This window comes from Dermacentor albipictus, chromosome 3 (genome assembly GCF_038994185.2).
Source record: "Dermacentor albipictus isolate Rhodes 1998 colony chromosome 3, USDA_Dalb.pri_finalv2, whole genome shotgun sequence".
Classification (NCBI taxonomy): domain Eukaryota; kingdom Metazoa; phylum Arthropoda; class Arachnida; order Ixodida; family Ixodidae; genus Dermacentor; species Dermacentor albipictus.
The window spans coordinates 128,217,635-128,239,346 of record NC_091823.1 but is presented as its reverse complement, the minus strand read 5'-3'; the positions used below and the strand labels follow the sequence as shown (position 1 = coordinate 128,239,346).

The 21,712-nt window shown below is 44.2% G+C and overlaps 1 long non-coding RNA gene across 1 annotated transcript in view; it reads right to left on the bottom strand.

Annotated features, from left to right (window-relative positions):
* Positions 1-430: 430 nt before the first annotated feature.
* Positions 431-21,712, bottom strand: part of LOC135901650 (uncharacterized) — a 49,919-nt gene continuing 28,637 nt past the window's right edge. Inside the window, exons 2-3 of the long non-coding RNA XR_010564208.2 lie at positions 3,678-3,874; positions 431-1,513 (exon numbers count right to left, since the gene is read on the bottom strand). This is a non-coding gene — a long non-coding RNA (uncharacterized lncRNA). The remainder of the gene's footprint in view (positions 1,514-3,677; positions 3,875-21,712) is intronic.

Below are 21,712 nucleotides of genomic sequence, written 5' to 3'. Positions count from 1 at the left end.
AACAATGGGAAAGTAGAAATTTTAGCAGCAGTGTTGACCCTGGCAGTTCCCAATAGTTGCCTATTAGAGCACAGTTCTATATAAAAGTAGGTTTGAGGTACCTGGAATGGCACAGTCGAAACTTTGGCTTCGCATGCCGGATCCTGCTCTGGCCTTTAGCTGCATGTAAAAGAAACACGGTATCTAAATTAAAACACCTATGAAACAAATTATTACACTGCTTTTCAAAATGAGTAAACTTTATTGAGTGGCAGTATTGCATACACTTATGATATGTGCATCTCTAATTTCATAGAAAATGGTTAGTCAACAAGGAACAAATACCAAAATGGAAAGGAGACTAGGCACTAAGTGGCATTCACACGTATGACCCTATATTAAAGAAGTGGGCAATAAAAATGGCCCGAGACATAAGTGCACCACATGCAAATAAACTTGCACATCGACTGTGGAACAAAGAAACATTAAACAGAGACTATAAAATATTCTGGCTTATCACACGAAATGACGTAACTCAAATGCGCAAGTATCTGCCTGCCATTTACCGTGTTTACGCACCCCCGTTCCAAAAGAATTCAGTACTCTAAAATTATACGAAAAAGGCATAAAACCATAGGCTTGTACAGTTGGATTATCACAAGACCAATGGAGAATGTAGTGGACGAGTTATTAAAGGGAAAAGACACTGCAAGTCAAAATAAACAATGGAATATTTGCTCACAAAAAACTTGTCAGAAACACGTGCCAAATATCACAAAAGATATGAACACTAGAAACAATACAGTTGGCTGATCACAGATGTACCTATAATACAAAGCTAATCGTGACCAAAACACTTTATAAGCACCCTGAAAAAGCCTTCCACTTGAGGCAGATTACTTGCCCCAGCATTATGTAGTTTGGGATAACTCATCCCAAATATTACCATAAAAGTTAGTGTAAATGTTTATACAATTTTATGCACAAAGTAGTTGGAAGCATGTTACACATTTTAAAGATTCAACAAGGCAACAGCGAAATACAATGGTAAGACATTCTGGAAAACAAGTGAGAAAATTTTAAATAACTGAACAACTTAGCCTTGAAAAATGCAAGCCAGCCTTGAAACATACAGCCGGCGCTTTGCCCTGGTGATAAAAAATCATAAAAGAAGGCACAACTTCACAGTTTTGCAGCTGACATGTCGCTTCTACCTACCAAACATTTAGCACGTGAATATTAGGTCTGACTGCTTCATGTTATTCAACAGAGACTACCTTAAACGACATCAAGCCACTGCCAAATGGCTCACCCTTCACAACAACTGTCTGCACAAGTCCCAAAAACTGTCCAAAAAGCGTATGGGTATGACAAGCCTAAAATAAAATATACAGTCAACAGGAGGCTGACTGCTTTTCAGGTGATGATGAAGGTGGTAAAGCCAGAATGTTTTCCTTGCAGGCAATTTTTAAGTTGCCATTCTCTTTCAAGATGTATGGGCCTCGTGGAGACCTGTTGCCAAGCTCTTGTGCCTCTAAAGAAAAGAGAAGCAGCAAATTTTAACTACACAATGGCTTTAAATTGTGGTGTTCGGGATAATACCGTTTTTATAAAACTAATAAGTTATTCTTCTTTCAACCCTGCAAAAGGTGCCAGTGTGCACAAAAATTCTATGAGCATGAAGCATCGACGATTGCTTAGTGTGAATGGATCGCTGTTTCATTTCTGGAAAAAGCTTTACGCTTTTCCAGTTGAATGACCTGAACATCAATTGGCTTTTCCAGCCTTGAGGGATTTTAGTCAGCAGTCAAACAATATACCAATCTATGCGCATTTAATACTTCATGCACCTTCCCACTACAAATAAATGTCCTCTTTACTCCATTATGTGCTTTCTAGTGATGTTATGATGCTTAACATAAGGATAGCAAGAACCTGTTCATAGAGTTTTGTTTCTGTTCCTTGTGCTGTGAAGACAATGCCTTCAGCTGCAAGTTCATTCACTGTTAAACGAAAGTCCTGCAGCAATTCTGTTTGACTCAGTGGTTTTAGGATCGTTTCACAGCCCTAGTCCAAGAAATAAGATTGAGTTCGTTTCTGAACGCTTCGAAGGTGGGAAATTTGCAAACATGATATAGAAGATCGTCAGTTTGGCACAGGCCCCTTGCTTCATTCCCAATGGGTTAGCCATCTGCACATCATAAAATTAAGTACAAAATTTATTTTTAATCGAAAAAATTTACGGCATTTCCGTTTTACTTAATTCCAAGTACTTATATTTTCAGTTTTTACAAAAATTTCAAAGCAGATTACAGTTGTCAGTTTGCTTCGTAATAGGGCTGGAGGATTTGTAAGCTGGCTGCTGAGAATGCAGTAAATGATATGCCTAGAAAACCTAGCTAAACCATGCGTCACAAGTAGGCAAGACTGTGCACAAAGCACTAATAAGCATAACCAATTATAACACTGTAGAACACCTAACGAAGAATGAGGTAAGGGTGCTTGTTTAGGGGTGCGAGAGTGCTATTTTTTCATCTTGTGGTTAACAACGGCGCAAGAAAATGGGGATGAAAGGGAAAGCGTACAACACGTGGGTCTTAGAATTTCCAACTGCCGTGCTACCGAAATATAGTTGGAAGTTCGGCACCATGTTGTTGTACGTGGACCCTTTTGATTCCCGTTTTTTTTTTTGCGCCGTTAACATCATGCACGAACTTGCCCACATCAACCTTTTGTGACTTTTCCATCCTAGAAATGGCTTAAGAAGTACACAGTGACAAAGGTTTACTGTATTTTTCATTTCAATAACAGGCCAAATAAAAATATTCACTCGACAAAGCATTGAATTTTCCCGTAATTATAGTAGCGTGCTCCTCAACGTCAGGCGCTCTATTATCAGCAACAACGAGTCGCTAAGACATTCGCTGGAAACGCTTATAGGGGTTTTAATTTTTCGGGATAATGCCGTTAGCAGAGTAGTAAATCAGACGATCAAATATGATGTGTGCACGACTCCACCTTTTTCACTTTTGCAGCATCAGCTTCAATGCACGCTATAAAAATTTTTTGTATGGCCGCACTGAGCCTATCTTGTAGAAGAATATGCTAAACAAATAATCATAAAGCCTTCTACAAACGACCCAAAAGAGTCATGCTAATAAGAAACAGCATACCTTCGTGTTCCTCGCGGTACAACGCATATGACGCTGTAACTGATGGTGCACAAAAAAAAATATTATTGTAGTTACAATGAGGTAATCTATTTTATTTTAGAAATATGTACTGGTTCTATTGTACTTCAGCACACAGAGAAACTAAAAGAAAAGAGCAAGACTGAAAGTGAAGGTATGATATCCCGCATGTTCTAGATATGAGCAAAACGTCTTGAATTTCTATCTCGCATTCCTCGTCTTTTCTCCTGATGTTCTAGATATGTTGCTCCTTTCTATCGGCGGCGGTTTCAAAGCTGTTTTTTTTTTTTCGTTTGCAATACTCAACTGACCCAGTTGCGGCTCCACAGACCAAAATCGCTTAGAAAGCTTGCTCTTCATTCAGGACAGGTGGTTCAGACCAACTAAAAAATTGGAGAGGAGCCTTCTTACGAAAAAAAAAGAAAACATCCGCTGCGGAAGCCCTGGTAAGGTTTCACTGCTAAACACTTAGAGACATACTAATATATGAACATATTTTAGGCCCACCTGTAAATGATCCATGCGCGACTGGTGAATGTCCTCATAATATGCACCACCCAAGCGGCATTCGTTCATGGCTCATAAGCTCCACAGTGAGCCGGAACTCGTCGCAGTCGCACTTGTCACAACGACCCTCGGTACGCCCGAGATGTCTTCGGCCACAGTGGATGCCACAGCCATGACGGGAAGGGTTCGTGTAGAGACTGGAAATAATGTTTTCATTTTTATTTTGCATACAAAAACAAGAATATTTGTCAGAATCTATCCAAGTGGACACAGCCATATTCAGTTTCTGCACAGGTTATTGTAGAACAGAGAACGTAGCTATGCTTGCAGTATATTAAGTTTGAGGACGCGCAGAAATGGCGTAATTTTTTGCGCACATCATGACGTAAGAACGTAATCAGCACGTACGCGTTGTAGGCAATTGTTCTGTCGTGCTACCAGAACTGACATCCACGGCGTAGAAGTGGCGGCACAATTTCTGATTACCAGGCCAGGCATGTGTTCGTCCCTTTCTTCCCTCGACGAATGAAATATTTTTGTTACTAATAAAAGGTGCCGCAAAATGGTCATATTATAAAGCGACAGTAGCGTGAGCTCACGTTACTGCTAAGACAACCACTGTCTCTTACATTTCTCTACGTCAGGGAGCAAGCTAAGTGTAGTGTGAACATAACATCTGAAAAGGCCAACGTCATTGGAAGAAACATGAAACAACTACCTAACGTACACAGCCAAACCTAGGCAGTGCGGCCGCCAACAACAAAACAACAGAGGGAACAACCCACAAGTTTTAAAAAATACGAAGTCCAAGGACGCAAGCTCCTCCAAACTTGCTTGGAAGTTGCTAAGCGTGCGAGAGCGAGATGGCGAGCGGCAAACACGTGGTCGTACGGTGCGAAGATTCACACCCGCTGTCAGCTAAAGCGAGCGTCAATATCCTACTAAGCAACATACTGTAAGGGGGCATACAGATAAATGGGAAACTAACACGCGAACCAGCAACGTGGATGGAGTCATGAACGTCGAGCGGATTCCGATGCACGCAAATTGACGCGAATTGCCGTTTACCGATTACGTTACGCCAAAACAAAGTGAAGTTGCACGCTACTAATAAAAATTTCCGAGCAGAATTTAAGACAGCATAAATGACGAAGTACGCATAATAATTCGATGTGCCTAATCGCCCTTTGTCTCGCGATCTGCAATTAGGCGGAAAAACTGCCGTCATTCCGTCATCTAGATTTCTCCATTACGAGCACTGGAAACAAATCCGCCGCACTGGTACTCAAATTAAGCTATCGGACTATATAAGCAGTAATGTCTTAGTAGAGCGAGTTTAGCAGGCGTGCCTGAATTCAACTGAATACATAGGGCAGCGTAGCGGTATCCTACCCGACACAGTGGTATTCTTGGTTTCACTGAGCAACAATCGTAACGAGCACATAAATATGCAGCACTGACCTTTCTTTTTTTTTTTGCGCCTCCTAGCAACTTCACCACTCCGCTTCGTCCAGCAGCGAATACAGTGATACAGCCACATGATCAGAAGAATGTCGCAGTCGTACGTCCTCACAAAGTAACGGTTTCCGCCAAACTGGCCGAAACCACACCACCTCCATTTTTAGTAGCTCAAATCAGGCGCGGGACGCGCCACTGTACTGCGCCTGCCACTGGTGGCGTTGGTGAAGTGAACGTTTACAAGTAGCGGAGGAAATGCTGAGAGATGGGGGCGCTGCGATCGTTACAAGTGTTTGCGCATTTTTCGCACTTTGGTGTTGTAGCAGTTGCTGCCCCACTATATTGCGCGTCCAAACGCAAACCGCGCCGGCGATCCGGCGAGAATATTGGCGGCGAGGAGTTACGGAGTCGCCATCTATCGGAAGCGCCTCGCTGGCGTAGTATGAGGGATCACGTGGCGCGCTCCTCATAGGTTTTGCTGTCAGCGCTCACTGAAAACATCACGCGCGAGCTCTCCCGGACATTTCTGTAAGTATTTTCGAAACGAGAGAAGTTTCTTACTGTCTAAATAATAATCTTGGGCAAACGGAAAGCAAACAATCGTTTACAGACGCTATCTCTTTACCGAATACGTACAGTGAACGCCACTGCGCGCGGTCGCTGCGATGGAGTCTCCCGAACCGGCTTCTTGCGTGAAAGGTAGGCAAACGCTGAGAGCAAACTATGTGAAATATGTTCTTATAGTGTTTGTATAACTAAATTGAGTGTAATAGAACGAAGCCTCAATGCAGCGATCGCGCAGATTCGCAGCGACCGAGTGCGCGTCTGCATGCTTGTCCGCGCACTGTTTCGCTTTCTCCGCGCGCGCGTTTTCGCACCGTGCCATGAGCTTTAGGCCGCAGAATGAGCATTTGACAGTATACAAGCAACCATTGTTGCGTGGGCGCTATCAGAGCTGTTCAAAAATAATTTCATTGTAGAGACTTCGACGCCTACGGGGACTGTGATGTGCCGTCGCGACGATTCAATCTTTTTTTTCTTCTAAATTCTTTGACCGTTCAATACTATTTCTCAAGTTGCGTCGCACTGTATGTTTATCGGTGCTCTCAGCGTGCAATTTCGTTCTGCTCCTTTTTTGTAATCCAGTGCATTAATTCATAACACAAACATGACTATAAGCCATGCTTTTTTTTAAATGCGCTTCTTACCGCTGCCTTTCCACTCCACTGAACTTGCCAGTATCTATAGCATCGACAAGTTCATACACCAAACCGTCATAACATTAGTCGGGCAGCGAACTCGGGCGAGCGTCTCAGTGCGCGTTTTCAGAACATCGCAGACCGGGCGCCGTAGCAGAAATCTTCCTCGCGTCTGTGCTTGCTGCATACCCGAGTTGTAGCCGATGACTGTTTGCTGGTTTTATGTTTCGCGAGCCAAGCTTCACGCAGCTTCTTGTCCTGCGGCTACGTGTGAATAAGGCTGACAGCGGCCTCCGTTACGTGCGTCCGGCCCTGCGGCACCGAGCAGTAGCCTACCATGTTGCGCGCCTTCAAAGGCAGACACTACCTATTGTAGTGCTTTCAAGCGTTGTAAAGGAGACACTCGAAGCGGGAAAATTTCGCCACTAAATGTGGACCGCAGCGTTCGAGGGAATTTAAACTCGTTTTCAGCTCCCTTCGGCGCGCCCGAAGCAGCCGACGCGGCCGCTATGTCCACGTGATCCCTCCTAGCACGTCACGCCGACGGTGGCGCCAGCTTTTCCAGTGGTGGAGCTCGAGGCCAATAGAGGGACCTTGGGCGAGAAGAGCTCGTCAGACGTCGCGCATGCGCACATGGAGGTATACCGATTATATGGGTGATGTGGCCCATGGCCCGCCCGCGGAACAGCGCGTGAAAACTCCGCGGCCGTCGGCGCTTTTATTTTTGTGTCCGGAAACGACAACGCGCCGCGCGCTCTCAGGGCGCCGTGTTTAGCTATTAATAGGTTAATACGTATAATTGCAATAATATATATGTATATGTATATTAACGGGCTAAGCATATATATATATATATCCGCTTAGCCCGTTAATTTCTACTGAAGTTGTTTCGCGCTGCTGGCCGTGAGCGCGCGAAACAACTTGAACATTTTTTGAAGACAGCTTTTCAGCGTTGCTGTTTAGAGCAATAAGCACAAAATGTACGCTGCTTCATTTGCTGCGTTTCCTTGACCACAGCAGGTCTGGTCATTACCACAAAAATATAATGCGACACTCTTTGAAATACACATGACAAGATTACTCGCATATAGCCAGGGGAAAGTGTAGTACAATTTATTAGAAAGTAATGCAGGGGCCCGTTTCGGCACAGTTCTTTTCCTCCTAAACGCCAGCTCTGCAGGAAAATAATACACAAGGGAGCAGCAGGAGACGGAAGTGTCATTCAGTGAGCTACAGTTACCATGAAGAAATAGATGTTTACACTGCGAATTTTTCCTTTGTTGTAGTGCATAATTTAGAAAAATAATATGATATCAGCATTAATGCACAGAGTTTACTGCAGATACTGTGAAGTATTTGAAGTTCTCAAAGTTTAATTTCGTTCCCCACTTCTGAATCGTATAGAGTCGACTGTTCCCTGCAAACTTATATTTTTGTTTGCTTGTGGAAGGAAATGAAAGAGCCACCACGAGCAGAAAAATGCAACCACACTTGCATGCGTATAAGCATGCGTAATATATACCGCAACGTGACCCAAGGGTTCATTATAACTGAAGCCTGTAGTCATTAACATATTGCTTAAGCGTGCTTAACTGTGTATCGTACTAGACCACAGCGAGGAAATGGCTGAACGTTGAACCGAAGTCGTTGTTTCTATGGTGCTACTTGTTAGACAAATGCACAACACGCGATAGCCTCAACAATTGTTCCGCAACCGAGGTGCTCAGAAAAGCGCGCTGTTCACCAGACATTCTTGAGCCCAGGCAGTTATGGGCTTCGTCCAAACAGCAGAGTGGGCACCGAAAGACGCCAGACCTTCTAGAATTCAAGTTATTAATTTTAGACGCACTGAAGTAAAATGGAGAGACGAGCTAGTTGTTGAACATTCGTCATTGAAACTTAAGCGCAAACTGAGACACGCACAAGAGAGGGCAACGACACCAACGCTTTGGTGTACTGCGCGTCTGAAATTAGTGAAAGCAAGACCAGGTACACAAAGACCGTTTGAGCACCGCAGACAACCTGACAAGAAGTTCCTGCAAGTTATGCTTTTCGCTAAGATATATCTTTTGCTTGCGTTGTTTATTCTTTTTATGGCGTTGTTGAACAGGGATTCCGTTTTATGTAAAATGACAACACTAAAAATCCTCCTTAGCAGTTTATAAATGTCAACTGCTGTAAGATAGCTTAACAGATACAGCCTAAGTTTCTGTAATTTCATATGTCATGTGTGTATGTGTCAAGGAGATCTTCGCCCAAAGAGCGCCAAATTTACATGTGGTGCAATGATGTAGTTAACGCACGATACACTGCACACTTCACTGCAGCGCACGAGTTATGTGGAACAAGACGCAAGCAAACAATAGACAAACGCACTGTCTAGAAATTTTACTGGAACGTAAGTGGAACGATAACTGGATCATACAACATTTCCTCCTCCCCTTTACGGAGTTCCAGATAAGAATGATAAACATAAAGAAAACAGAACGAACGTTCCACATAAGATCCACTTACATGTCTCGTTCCATTTATTGACAGTAGGGATCCAGATAAATATATATGGATCACACTTTTAACTGGAACTTACATGGAACCAGATTAAGAGTGCACTTGGGTCAATTGCAAACACGGCTCTCACCTGCTCGGGCATAGCACCTAGTACTTTTGCGTCGAAGAGTCAAACTAAGCGAGACACTTGGACCTGCAAAACAAGTCGAGCAGGCAGGCAGCGTGACCCATTGCACATGGAGCGTAGCCAGACAGAACGGCAGTTCCGTTGGGCGATGCTTGGCTTCTGAGCTCAAAGAAATAAAAGGGTATCCTTTCTTTGTTAACTCCATCCAGACGCATCTCTGGTTAAAATCCTTGCCTTCTCTCTTTATTTCCTCCTCCTCCTCCTCCTGCATGCAACAGTGGATTCCCGACTTCTGCTGAAGGCTGAATTTACCAAGCTTTCCATGATTGTTAAGGAACTACAGGATTCGGTCTCATTTGTGTCGAAGCATTATGATTCAGTAATGGAAAACATAAAAGCTAAAAAAGAGCCCGAGAAGGCCCAGGAAAAAGAAGTTATTCACTTGAAGGAAGCAGTCAAGGCCCAAGCGGTACAGCTTGAGCTTTTGGAAGAAGTACAAAAGGAGAACGAACAGTACAATAGAAAGGCGAACTTGGAAATTGAAGGCCTTGCACTGGAGCAAAACGAAAACTTAAGGAATGTTTTCTCAGAGGTACCCATCAAGCTAGAGCTATCCAGCTTTTCAATTACTGAAGTGGAGGTGGTGCATCGCGTGCCTAATAAACGTAAATCGATCCCGACAGTCCTCACGCGGTTCACTTCTGCAGCAGCGAAAGAAGCTTGGTTTGAATCACGAGGAAAACTGCGACTGCTACACCAGAACGGTTTTCTACCCAAGTTGTTTTTTTAACGATAACTTGACTAAAGTAAATCGTAGTTTGTTTTGGCGTGCAAGAACGGTGCCTAAGGATAATGGGTACAAGTTCACGTGTGGTAAAAGCGGCAAGATTTTTGTGAAGAACGGCGAAGGTGCGCATTTGATCCGAGTAATCAGGCCAGCTGATATTCCTAAAATTATATAAGCTGCATGGCCTATAGTTACTGTGTGATTACTGATTTTAGAAGTTTCAAAGGTGCGTTTGACCTGAGGTCCGCAACATAATTTTACTCTCGTCAGCGTAAACATAACAAGCCTCCGAAAGTATTGGAATGCATTTAGAGAGATAGCGCAAACGGCTAGCAATTACTTTGACACCTTTGTTCTTATTGAAATAAGTATACTGCACGTATGTGCCGATATGTTTACGATTTCTGATTATCGTTGACATTTCGTGACCCGGCCACGAGGGCGAAGAGGTGGTATAGCGATTTTTGTTCCTGACATGCTGTTACGTCTGGAGTAGATATGACATTCATTCATGCGCAATGCCTGGCCATAAAAATAAATAGTTCAAAGGCCGATTTAATACTTCTTGAGTTATATCGTCCACCATGTAACAGGGTCAGGCGATTCTTGGCGGAGCTCGATGAAATACTGGCAAATGGATGTTCAGCTGTGCAGTTATGCTTAGCTGGTGATTTGAACATAAATACGTTATGCGTCACGTCAACTACTGTTTCTGATTACTTCATCGGTTTTGTCTTCTTGTGGTTTTGAATCCATCATAAATCACCCGACTAGAGAAGAGTGCTTGAATAACCGAATAGTAGAGTCCTGTAGAGACCACATTTCGGCACGTGCATCTGACTTTTCCTTGGCTGCTTGCGTCATAAGTCAGAAGTTAGCTGACCACCATTTTGTAGCCTGCAGCCTTTCGAAGCCTTCTCTAGCTGAAGAACACGACTCAGCTGGGAATACAGAAAGCAATAATATGGAACTTCAAGTCACTAATACAAAAATTCATGAAACACATCTCTAATTTCGACTGGTCTTTGCTGATTGATGACAGTGCTGTCGATAACGTATACGAAAAGTTCTGCAATCAACTTAAACTTTTTGAGCGCCTAAGTGCATATACTGTAGTGAAATGCAGAAATCATGTTAGCTGGCCTAATTATGCGTATATTAGGCGTGCCCTATCGTATGCAGTTTGGCTCTGGAAACGCAGCAAACGTGTTCCTATAGATGTGGTATAAAAAGCTGAATATAAAATGGCAAGAGACAAGGAAGTCAGGCTTCTGCAAACAACGCAAAAGACTGTAGTTTTTTATTAAATTCAACCAATCATGCAAAAGTCCCGCGAAAACATGGTCATTATTAGATAATTTTAGGAGAGGAAGCAAAGTTCTTTCTAATCCCATTGACACATTTTCAGATGACAAGACAGTGATTGTTAATCCATTCAACCATTTCCTTTCGCGTGCTTCTGAAAACGCTTTTTCCCAATAGGGAAATAATTGTACGTTGAAGGAATCTAGTGTCGGCGTCCATGTTTTTGGCTAGCTTATAAGGCAAGAACGCCTGACTTAAAAATTTGTATGTTTAGTTTTCGGAAAATAAATCACCAGGAATAGATGGCATATCAGTAGGCACTCGGCACTAGGTACTAAATCTCACGTCTGCACTACAAAGAAAAATTTGCTGTCCGTATTCAGTAGCATGGTCGGAAGTGCCACAACATCGATTTTCACTTGCGATAGGTATTTTAACTTCGAAAACATTCCTAAATGAACCGGCAACCCGGGACGCTGTAGGGCTGTTACTGCCGATTTCAATGGCCGTTTCTTGTTCTTGACGCGAGCGATATGCAACGTTTTCTTAGATCAGTGATGCCTTTCAGTCAACACGTCTGTCTAGTCATATATCTTCGTCAGAGAAACACAGGCTATTGCTGGGAGCCTTCGGCGTTAGCGCATATACCTGTGTTTATGACGCGTCACATCGGCGGTCATCGCTTCTTGTGCTGGCACTGTAGACATGAAAAAATTGTTTCTTTCAGAGCACCGATGTGAACGCTGAAATATAAGAGTTATTTATTCTTGTTAGACTTCTTGATTTCTGAGCTTAGACGCGCCGATAGCGTGAAGACGGACTCGTCGGATAGGCTAGGGCTAAGCTTTCGTGGGGACCGATCTCGGCGCGGGTATATAGCTGGCGAAAGCTAAAATGTGTGTATTTGAGCCTCAGAACTTTAATTAGCACAATAGAGAAAGTGGAAGGGCACGAATCACCCCAGCTTTGTTATCGGCGCGATAATATCAGTCAGCGGTAGGCTTTGAACTCGGGGCCCGTTCGAGCGCGTCTGAACGACTTCTGCATTTCATGTCCACTCCACAACACTGCGACAACGGCGACAACTCCCAGTCATATGTTACGTGCGAACTACTAAAGAACGCGGCGTCTTCAGCGTTTGCGTGGTTTCGTTCAAGAATTTAGCTATCCGCCCAGTCAAAAGGGAAAATGCTAAAAACGAAAGTGATCTTCAGTGTCAAATGTGCATGAATAAACAGGGCAGCTCACGCACCTTTATTCCAAGCTGCGACATGAAATAGAGTTCTATGAGCCCAAAATATAGCGTTATTTAGGACAAGAGACTACTATCAAGCGATGAAATTGTATAAAGCATTACATATTCAGCAGCGCTCCTCCTTGCGTACTGGAACCACCACGGCACAAACACAACCAGCGCAGTTTACAGTGCGAACCAGCGAACTGCAGCAAGAACCAGTGCCTGCACAGCACAAATCAGTGGGCCCCAGCGTCATGGCAGTGAAACTAGCGTCTCTTCCTGTGTGACCCAGCTCTTACACAGCGTTCTCACTGGTGTCCCAGTGAGTCCCAGCGAGCGCCAACATACCCAGTGCAATCCAGTGCCAATGAAACGCGCTGGTTTCACACTGGAAGGCTCTGGAAGACGCTGGTTTTTGCAATAGGGCTTCCCAGCCTTTTGGACGACGAACTCGCGAAGCTTGGGAGTCGTGATGCTTTCAGGCAAATCATACTTGACGTCTTCATCCAGTTGACACGTTGAAAAATACGACTGATGTTTCGCGTTTCTGCAGGCTATACTCAGCGTTATCCTCATAATATATGTTGCTATCCTGTCATAGACTGCGTCAATGTAACATTCCACAGCAAGCGTGCACAGAACCAAAACACGATCTCTTTATTATTGTTATTATTATCCCCCCCCCCCCACCCAGTCCACGCTCCCATCAGATCTGTCCTTTGTCATCTGGGCCCACTACACTGCATAACACGGCTGCTAATTACTCGGACCATCTATACTCATACGTACGACGGCACGATGAAAAAACAAAGGCACGAGACTGTGCACGCAAACGTAGACGCCTCAGTGCTTCCACCATCGGCATGCAGCATAGCAGCAAAAGAAACAGAACAAGAAGACGACGAGCAGAGTATGATTGAGACTTCCGTGGGAGCCATCAATTTTTGAGATCTGACGACCGGCCCGTCACTCGCCATACTGTTCGACCTGAGTTAAATGGACAGCGTTATTAAGCATAACATCGTTCATCGAATGTGCGAAGAGAACATAAAAAACCCGACAGAATTGTAAACATATACACTGACTCACAAGCAGCACTTCGTGCGTGTAAAGACAGACACAGCTTAAGCGACTTGATTCATTGAATCAAGAAACAATGTGCAACGCACAAGCGATACGACGCAGATGATCGGCCTGCCCGGACACAAATACGCTGGATATACAAGGGCATGGGGCTATCGATGGAAACGAAACTGTTCCCCTTGGAAGTGGGCGTATATGTAGTTCAAGGAGTTGCGACCATGCCGTAACCCCGGCTTCCTCACAGTCCTTGTCGCCTGAGAGGCTTGAGCACAAACGAAATTATTTCGCTACGAATACAGCCCTTTGATGAGCGCCAAGTAATATGTAATCTTGCTGAAGAGCGCAAGGCTGCTGTTAGCGTAGTAATGTAGCTGCCAGTGGTCATCCGCGACCATCGATGCTACCGAGTGCCGGACAGGTGCTTCTCCGTTGTATGTAATCGGTTTTCCCAAACGCCCTATGTTAATTATCGCTGGTATTGACGTATCTTCTAAGGAAGCGAAACCACCGACGGCACTGAAGATGTTGAAGACACTGTATACGATGCAGTTCAACTATCAAGTTGCTGCAGCCGCGCACAATTCCGACCCATAGCCAGTCGCCTGTTTTGGAAATGTCAGGATCACGAATATAGACGCGTCACAAATCTGTTGAGGACGACGATCCTGGGTTGCGGAGTCCTAGATCCGACCAGCAGACTGCCTCGAAGAGTGTGCCGTTTGCGCCTATATAGCTTCTAACCATTTCTAACAAATCCGGTCTGCTGTTCAGACTATGAAGCCCACGCAATAACTTGCCTGACCATTATCATATGCTTATCCTTCCCCTGTTGACTAAACATATACACTAATTATCCTAGCCCCCCGGCATCAGTCAAAAGCACCTACCTTTTTAATAAAAAGGCAATGTATTCATACATCGTAAACCACTGAAGCGACTTGAAACGAGTGACAGGGATGATTCCCGAAGGCGTTCGAAACAATTGTTCATCATCGTATGACGCGTGATGTAAACTCGTCAGTCCGGCGTTATGTGCTCACAGTATGATACAGGCTGGCTTGAACACGGAACAAGCGTTCATCGGTTTCGCCTTAACAGATAACCTCAGGGTTGAGCCGCGACTGAGGAACTTCGCTGCCCTAGTACGAGTTTGTAAAATGGGTATTGACACGATATTTTCGAGTATTCTTTATTTGCTTTAAATGAAGGTCCGGCACCTCTAAACACAAGAGCAACAACAGTCTCAAGCCTCACAGTACTCCAAATAATTTAATATTGTAGCTTTTCTACAGCCACTCTTTGTTTCCTTTCTACTGTGCTATGACGTCATGACGCACTACGTTGTGGCGGAAGCAGGGCATTGCGATGTTTCGACACTCGTTCCGGCCTGCTCGGTCGTCCCCTGTAATGCGGCTACATTGGCACAACGATTAGCATGCAGCATATAGTATATACGAAGCGACCGAACGAGCAGGGGATGAGTGTCATAATGTCGCAATGTCCTGCTCCCAAGGTCCCACATGCAGTGTCATGACGTCACAATACAGTACCTTCCAGTGAAATAAAACTGAAACAGGACGTGGAAAAGCTATTTACGGCGCTCTGAGGCTTGCCACTATCTTTTTCTAGAGTTTAGAGCTATATAGCGTTCATTTCCCGTAAAAAAATTCTAGTCGAAAATATAATGGCAGTACCCCTTTAAATCGACAGAACAGTTAAATTTTCCTGCAGATACTTATCGTAGAGCGAATGTTCTACGATAGTACGGTTCTACGGTAGTTCTACGGTTCTACGATAGTTCTACGGTAGTACGATGTTGTTAGTTGAAATCAAGAAAAAGAAATGGGCATGGGCAGGACATGTAATGAGGAGGGAAGATAACCGATGGTCATTAAGGGTTACGGCCTGGATTCCAAGGGAAGGGAAGCGTAGCAGGGGGCGGCAGAAAGTTAGGTGGGCGGATGAGATTAAGAAGTTTGCAGGGACGGCATGGCCACAATTAGTACATGACCGGGGTTGTTGGAGAAATATGGGAGAGGCCTTTGCCCTGCAGTGGGCGTAACCAGGCTGATGATGATGATGATGAATGTTCTTCAGCCAGTAATCGGCTAACAAACGTGCCCATCTTTGTGCGCAATCGAGTCATAGCGTGGAACACCACGAACTGCAACGATTACAAAGACGGCCTGAAAGTTCGGCTGTGGACTGTAGAACATTCAAAGAGGTTCTTCTCGGAGCATATCCATGTCCTCTTTTGCACAAAGGCAAGCTTGCGAGGAATCTTCTACTATTTCCTTGGGATGAAGTTGGGCACACGAGAAGATGAGTTATATTACACTTCAGATAGGTCAGTCATCTTCTGGGCCGATCATCATACAATGAAACGTCGTACAAGTGGGCCTGAACGCGATTCACGGGTCAAAACCAGATACGAGCTTCCTGATAATATTGATAGCCAGTTAATAGTTAACGTATTACGATAGCGTGGCCACGCCACACAAACGAGAATGAAGAAGGAAATTCACTGAATGGGCACCATAATTAAAGTTCCACAAGAAATCAAAATAAAACAATGGCATATTAACTGTGCTCTGGTACACAAAATGTACTTGTTAAAATACATTACGCATGTGCGCAGGGATAAGAGGAATAATATGACCGATAAAAATCAAGGCGCGCAATCGCCACATACCATCAGAGAACCACAGATAACCAACTCTCCGTGACTATAATTTCTTATATCAGGATTCAGTTACTCAGTTATCAGAGTCAGATATTTTTTCACTTTACTGGCCGAGAATGCCTCGCGCACTTGAGTCCATTCTTTTTGCTCATGCGCAGATCTACGAAAAGTTGTTTCCTTTAGCCTTTGCACACGGATGATTCATGGGCTGATACCTTTGTTTCCTTTATGATCAAAACTGTGCCTTTTGCTTGCGTCTGTCTAACACACTGCTGTTTTCTTTTCTACATCTTGTTTGTTATTAAAGTATATATACGTCGTACTATCTACAGGGAAGCGCAGTAGGTCAGGCTACCTGGTTATCCTGCGGCTTGTAGGTTTCTAGTACTCATGCCCCCGGAAATAGCTCAGAATGTTAGCCCAATGCAGAGGTTTTCGCTGGCCTCAGGCGCGCCGCTCAAGAGTGCGCTCCTTCTCGCACGAACTTCAGCAAACGGACGTGACGCGTGCTGAAGTTTGCCACTTCATGGGAAAGTACCTCCTGCAAATAATTAACAGAGGCTACTCTGGCGCTACGCCACGGAAGCGATTGGCGTGGGTTTGCATAATCTTCGTGCTCGGGACTTCACACGTCCTCGTGGCATTATTCTAAATTTCCGATTAATCATGTTCTTCTTAACGCAAATAAACCGTGAATTTCGGCACACGCGCATATTTATAGCGTACTGTAGCTTTAAAAAAACGCAGCGTTTTGTTGAAAATGACCAACTTACAAAGTGTCAAAGTCATTTGAAGCTATGAGTAGAACGAAGATCATACGCAAATACATGTACTACTTATCATTATCATACTGGCTGAACCGTAGATCTCGCAGACGTCGTAAATCCCCTGCACACTAGCCCGCCAGCGTTTCCTCTAGCAATTTTCCAGGATTCTTGTGCCTCGACGGCACAAATCCGACAATAATGAGAGAAACATTCAAACGTTAGTGCCCGTGTAGCATGAAAAAAAGTGCGAATGGTAGACCGGTAGGTTGACTAGCCCGACTTGTCAGCTATTGAGTTCTTGGGAAAACAGATAAAGGGTACAGAGGGGTAGAAAAAAAGGAATGATAGTTAAAAAGAAAAACACACGGTGAGAAAACATGGCGCTGTGCGCGACAGTCACTGCCTCTAGTGCTATCAGAAATCTTCAAAAAACACAACGCCGTCTTTACAACTGGCTGCGCAGACGCCTAGTCAGGCTTAGTGTCAAACATTTTTTTCTTTTTTGGCAGAGAGGAAGGTAAAAAGACAACACTATTTTCTTTAGTGGTGCCAGGGTCAGGACCTTCATTTCTTCGTCTTCGCCTATAGAAAAATTTTCCTCGCAGAAGTAGACGAGGACTTTTCAGAGCGCATGGTTGTTTGCCTATAGCGATGTGTAGATTGATGTTTCTTACGCGCTCAAGTGAGAGCAGTCGCTGAGCAACTAGGAGTGCTCTTCTAAGCCCACAAATGGCCCATGCACGACTACTAGCCGCCATTCGAATGAGAGAGGAAGGTGCATTCGTGAATGACATTCCAAGCTAGAGGCGTCGAAACAGACATCCTAATATACTCTTAGCGCTTTTATAGTCCACAGAGGTTCTAATTGCGATATAGCATCGCCGAATCATCGAAGTCGTTTAACGTAATTTAATTCTGGAGTTCTGCGCACTGAAACCACGATCTGATTATGATGTACGCTGCAGTTGGGTGCTCCTAATTAGTCTTGACCACTTGGGGTTATTTAACATGCACCTAAATTTAAACAAACGACCGTTCTTTTTTTATTTTTTCGCCTCCATTAGAAAGCAGCTGCAGCAGCTGGGTGTCGAACCCGCGACCTCGACCTCAGCAGCGCAATGCCATAGCCACTAATACCCTATTACACGGGCGTGCTAACCACAGTTAAGACGCACCTCAGTTACCGGATGGAACTACGGTTACCGGTAACTACAGATGGACATATGTTACACATGAAAACCTGTCCTCAGTGCCGCTGCAGCTCTGTGAAGTAGGTCACGTGATATTCATTACTGCGAATGAAAATGAATTCTTTAGCTGTTCTTTCTAAGTATATTGACATAAAAACTCTATTTTCTTTAATATGTGTCCGTCGTATTAACATCTGCACTCTCTGAGTATACTGACGCAATTGCTTTAGCGGAGTTCGGCAGCAGTTAGAGACAATCAGTCGAACGTGGGCCGAAGTCTATTTCACGGTCGGTACGAAAGCCAAGGCAATCCATTGCTGTATTGGTATGTTTACCTGAGCATGTGCGCTGTGATTAGCTGTGATCCCTGTGTTTCTGGTGTTTTTGCTAGAGTGTGTACCTTATTGCTTGACGTTTTTTCTTCTGTCGTTTCTGCCAGCTTTGATCTGGTGACATGAACTGTTCGATGGTGTTGAGCAACGTTGTATCTTTTGATGGGGACGAAGACCTCGACGACTTCTTCATTATGCTTGCCGCTCAACGAACAGCGCTGCACAATAAGCAGATGGAAGTGCTACGTGTACTGCAAGACATTGAAGAACTTGAACAGGAAAGAGAGAACGCTGAAAGGCAGTGTCGTCTACTCGTGGCCACGGCTGTTCGAATGTGCGGTCGCACCCGCGGGCACAATCGTGGTATGAAGACACGCTCCCACACTTTCCCGAAATTAAGGCAAACTTCCGACTTAATAGGGGCACGTTTCGATATATCGTGAGTGTGTGCAAATCGATAACACGGCAAAACACGAACATGCGCAGCGCCATCCCTCTGGAGAAGCGCGTGGCGATTGCTTTGTATCGGCTGGCTACATCCGCTGAGGAGAGAACCGTGGCCAATCCCTTTGGCGTCAGCCGTCCGTCCGTTAATACAATATTCCGCGAGCTTTGCAGTGTTGTTGAGCGACACATAGAACCGCGGTACGTGCGGTTCCCCTCGGCACAAGGGCTAGTAGAGCATATGCGTCAGTTCAACGCTGTTATAGGGTTTCCTGAAGGAATTGGCGCCCTGGATGGCTGTCATATTGAAGTCTGCCCTTCGAAAGAGCACGCCGCCGACTACTTCAACTATAAAGGGTGGTACAGCACCGTTCTTCTCGCTGTTGTTGATCACCGCTACAGATTTATGTACACGAACGTTGGATCCCCGGGTCGAATACATGATGCGGCAGTATTCGAGCGGTCACGTCTGCCAAGTGCACATGAGCAGCAATTTGTTCAGATTGAATGCCAAATCAATTGAAGGAGTATTGGTTGGGCCTGTTCTCTTGACCAAGCATTCCCTTTGCAGCCTTACTTGAAAAAACCTTTTGCAAGGCCAGGTCCTACTGGCTCAGTATCGCATATTTTCAATTATAATCTGTCAAGCGCTAGACGTGTTGTGGAAAACGCCTTCGGGCGGCTGAAAGTGCGGTTCCAAATCATGCATAAGGGCCTGGAATGTGAGATCGATAGCGTAAACTGCATCATCCCTGCTTGCTGTGTTCTGAACAACATTCGTGAGCATCTAACAGATCACTGTGATGCTAGCTGGATTGAAGTTTTACGCAGTGAAGATGCAAGGCGTGCTCAGCCAGTATGTACAAGCAGTCATAATGAGCCACTATAGGAGTGGAAGTGAGAAATGCACTTGCAAAGCATACTGCCGCACGCTGTACCAGCTAAGTGTTTTGACTCACCGCACTTTTAGGGAAACACCATGAGGCAGTGACATGCACTCGGTCTACAACCTATATGCTGCACAAATTCCATTTGCACAGTTTGTAAGAATTGTGCAAGAAGTTGTGTCTACTACAAGCAAGGTCTCGCTTTCAGTGCAATGCTCGATGAGGAAAGTTTTCTTACACCAACCATAGACATTACTCCCGAATTTTCCGGTGTGTTGTAAACGTTACTTCGCGTGCAGTGTAAATGTGCTGTCTGCTTTGGTTTTCTTGTACTCGCTTGTGTGTCACTTATGGCTCTGCTCTTTTTGTATTGTGAATGAATGGTAGACTACAGAAGGCTGGAGTAGATGACTACTTTTTATATACAAGGTCAAGAAAGGCGCCGACAGATGGAAGTACACTGCGTGAATAGAATTTGTATAAACAGGGTTAAAGTGCCTCATAAAGGCTGGCTGGCATTTCGATAGGTGGACCTATCTTTTTGAAAGGCTGATTTGCACATAGTGTGCTTTGTGTATTAAAAGCAAAATTGCCTTGTGGTATTCTCACTGACACAAATGAATTCAGGAGTGAAATTTTGCCTCGCTTATTCAGAAGAAAACAGTGATAGGTCTGGTTTAGACATTTATTGCAAACAAGTACAGGTGGATGTCTGGGACATCCAAATTGAGTATTTTATGAACGAGTTTGACGAAAGCAAAACAAAAATCATGTTTGGTTCCTCCCATTGAATCTTTATTTCGTCTAAATGCAAAATAGTTTTTTATCGCCTCAAGGGTGTTTTTGTTTATTTTATTTGCTTCCTTTTGGAGCTGCACAACCTCTTTGCGCAGTTCAGTGGATTGCTGAGCATTTTTTTTTTTTTGCTCTCGCTTCTGCGCGACTGTGTGGCGCCAATAGATCTTGCAGAAGTGATGACGGCCGCTTTCGCTTTCTGCTGTCAGGTGGGCAGCTGGCGGCAGGGGTAGCAGTATTCTGGTCTTCACAGTTTTTATTTGGTGGCGCAGGGCTGCCTTCCCCACATCCTGTCGTGAAATGTTCATCTTGCTCTGCTTCCCATCAAGCGATGACTTCAGCCTCATCAGGGGCTTCATTAACTTCTGGCACCTGTGTATGACAGGAAAAGATGACGGCGCATACATGCAAACTCAAAGTTCACCTCTGCAAACTAGTTGCTGGATCAGCAGCATATCTACTTGAAAACCAGTAGACCAACCAGCTGCGTTCCGACAAGTTACATGCAGCATGTTACATGTCAGAATAAAGAGTTCTCTCCAGTTATAGCAACTACTCCTTCTAGCGATTACATTTGAAAACAAATGAAAGTTTTCAATCCAAATTGCGTTCTGGCAAATTAGTTAGTTTGCGGAAGCCCGCAAGGTGGAGAAAATTTCACGAATGGGAAAAATTGTCATCAACTCTGCAACTTCGTGCTACAGCCAGGTGGATGACCGTTTTTCTCTTTCACTAACAGTGTCATTTAAGATACTGCTATCACAGATATATAGAATCCTGCAACATTGTTTGAGAAAAACATTTCTGCTCTTCACATACTACAAATGTGCTTTCTACTGCCTACACATGCGTGGACATTCTATGCCATATTTAATTTGTTTAACAATACTTCCTTTGAAAATATATTACAGCTCAATATTTTTGTGTATGTTTTCACTGAAATTCGTACGCTCTAATGTACTTGTGCATAAATGCATAATGAAGTACCTACAACTTCAAGCAGATGTGGTTCACTGTTCCACACAGTCGAGGTACATGTTTCAATGAAGTGAATGTGCTATAAGTAGCTATTTTTATTGTTTCTCCTTTGAACATGTAGTGTCTAATGATGGGAAATCAGTTACCCCATTTAAATGTCTAATTGAATCATCAGTTACTAAAGTGCATACCTGTTTTACAATATTCTCTCGTTATATTAATAAATTATAATTTGCGCTGGCATTGTTAGCCGCT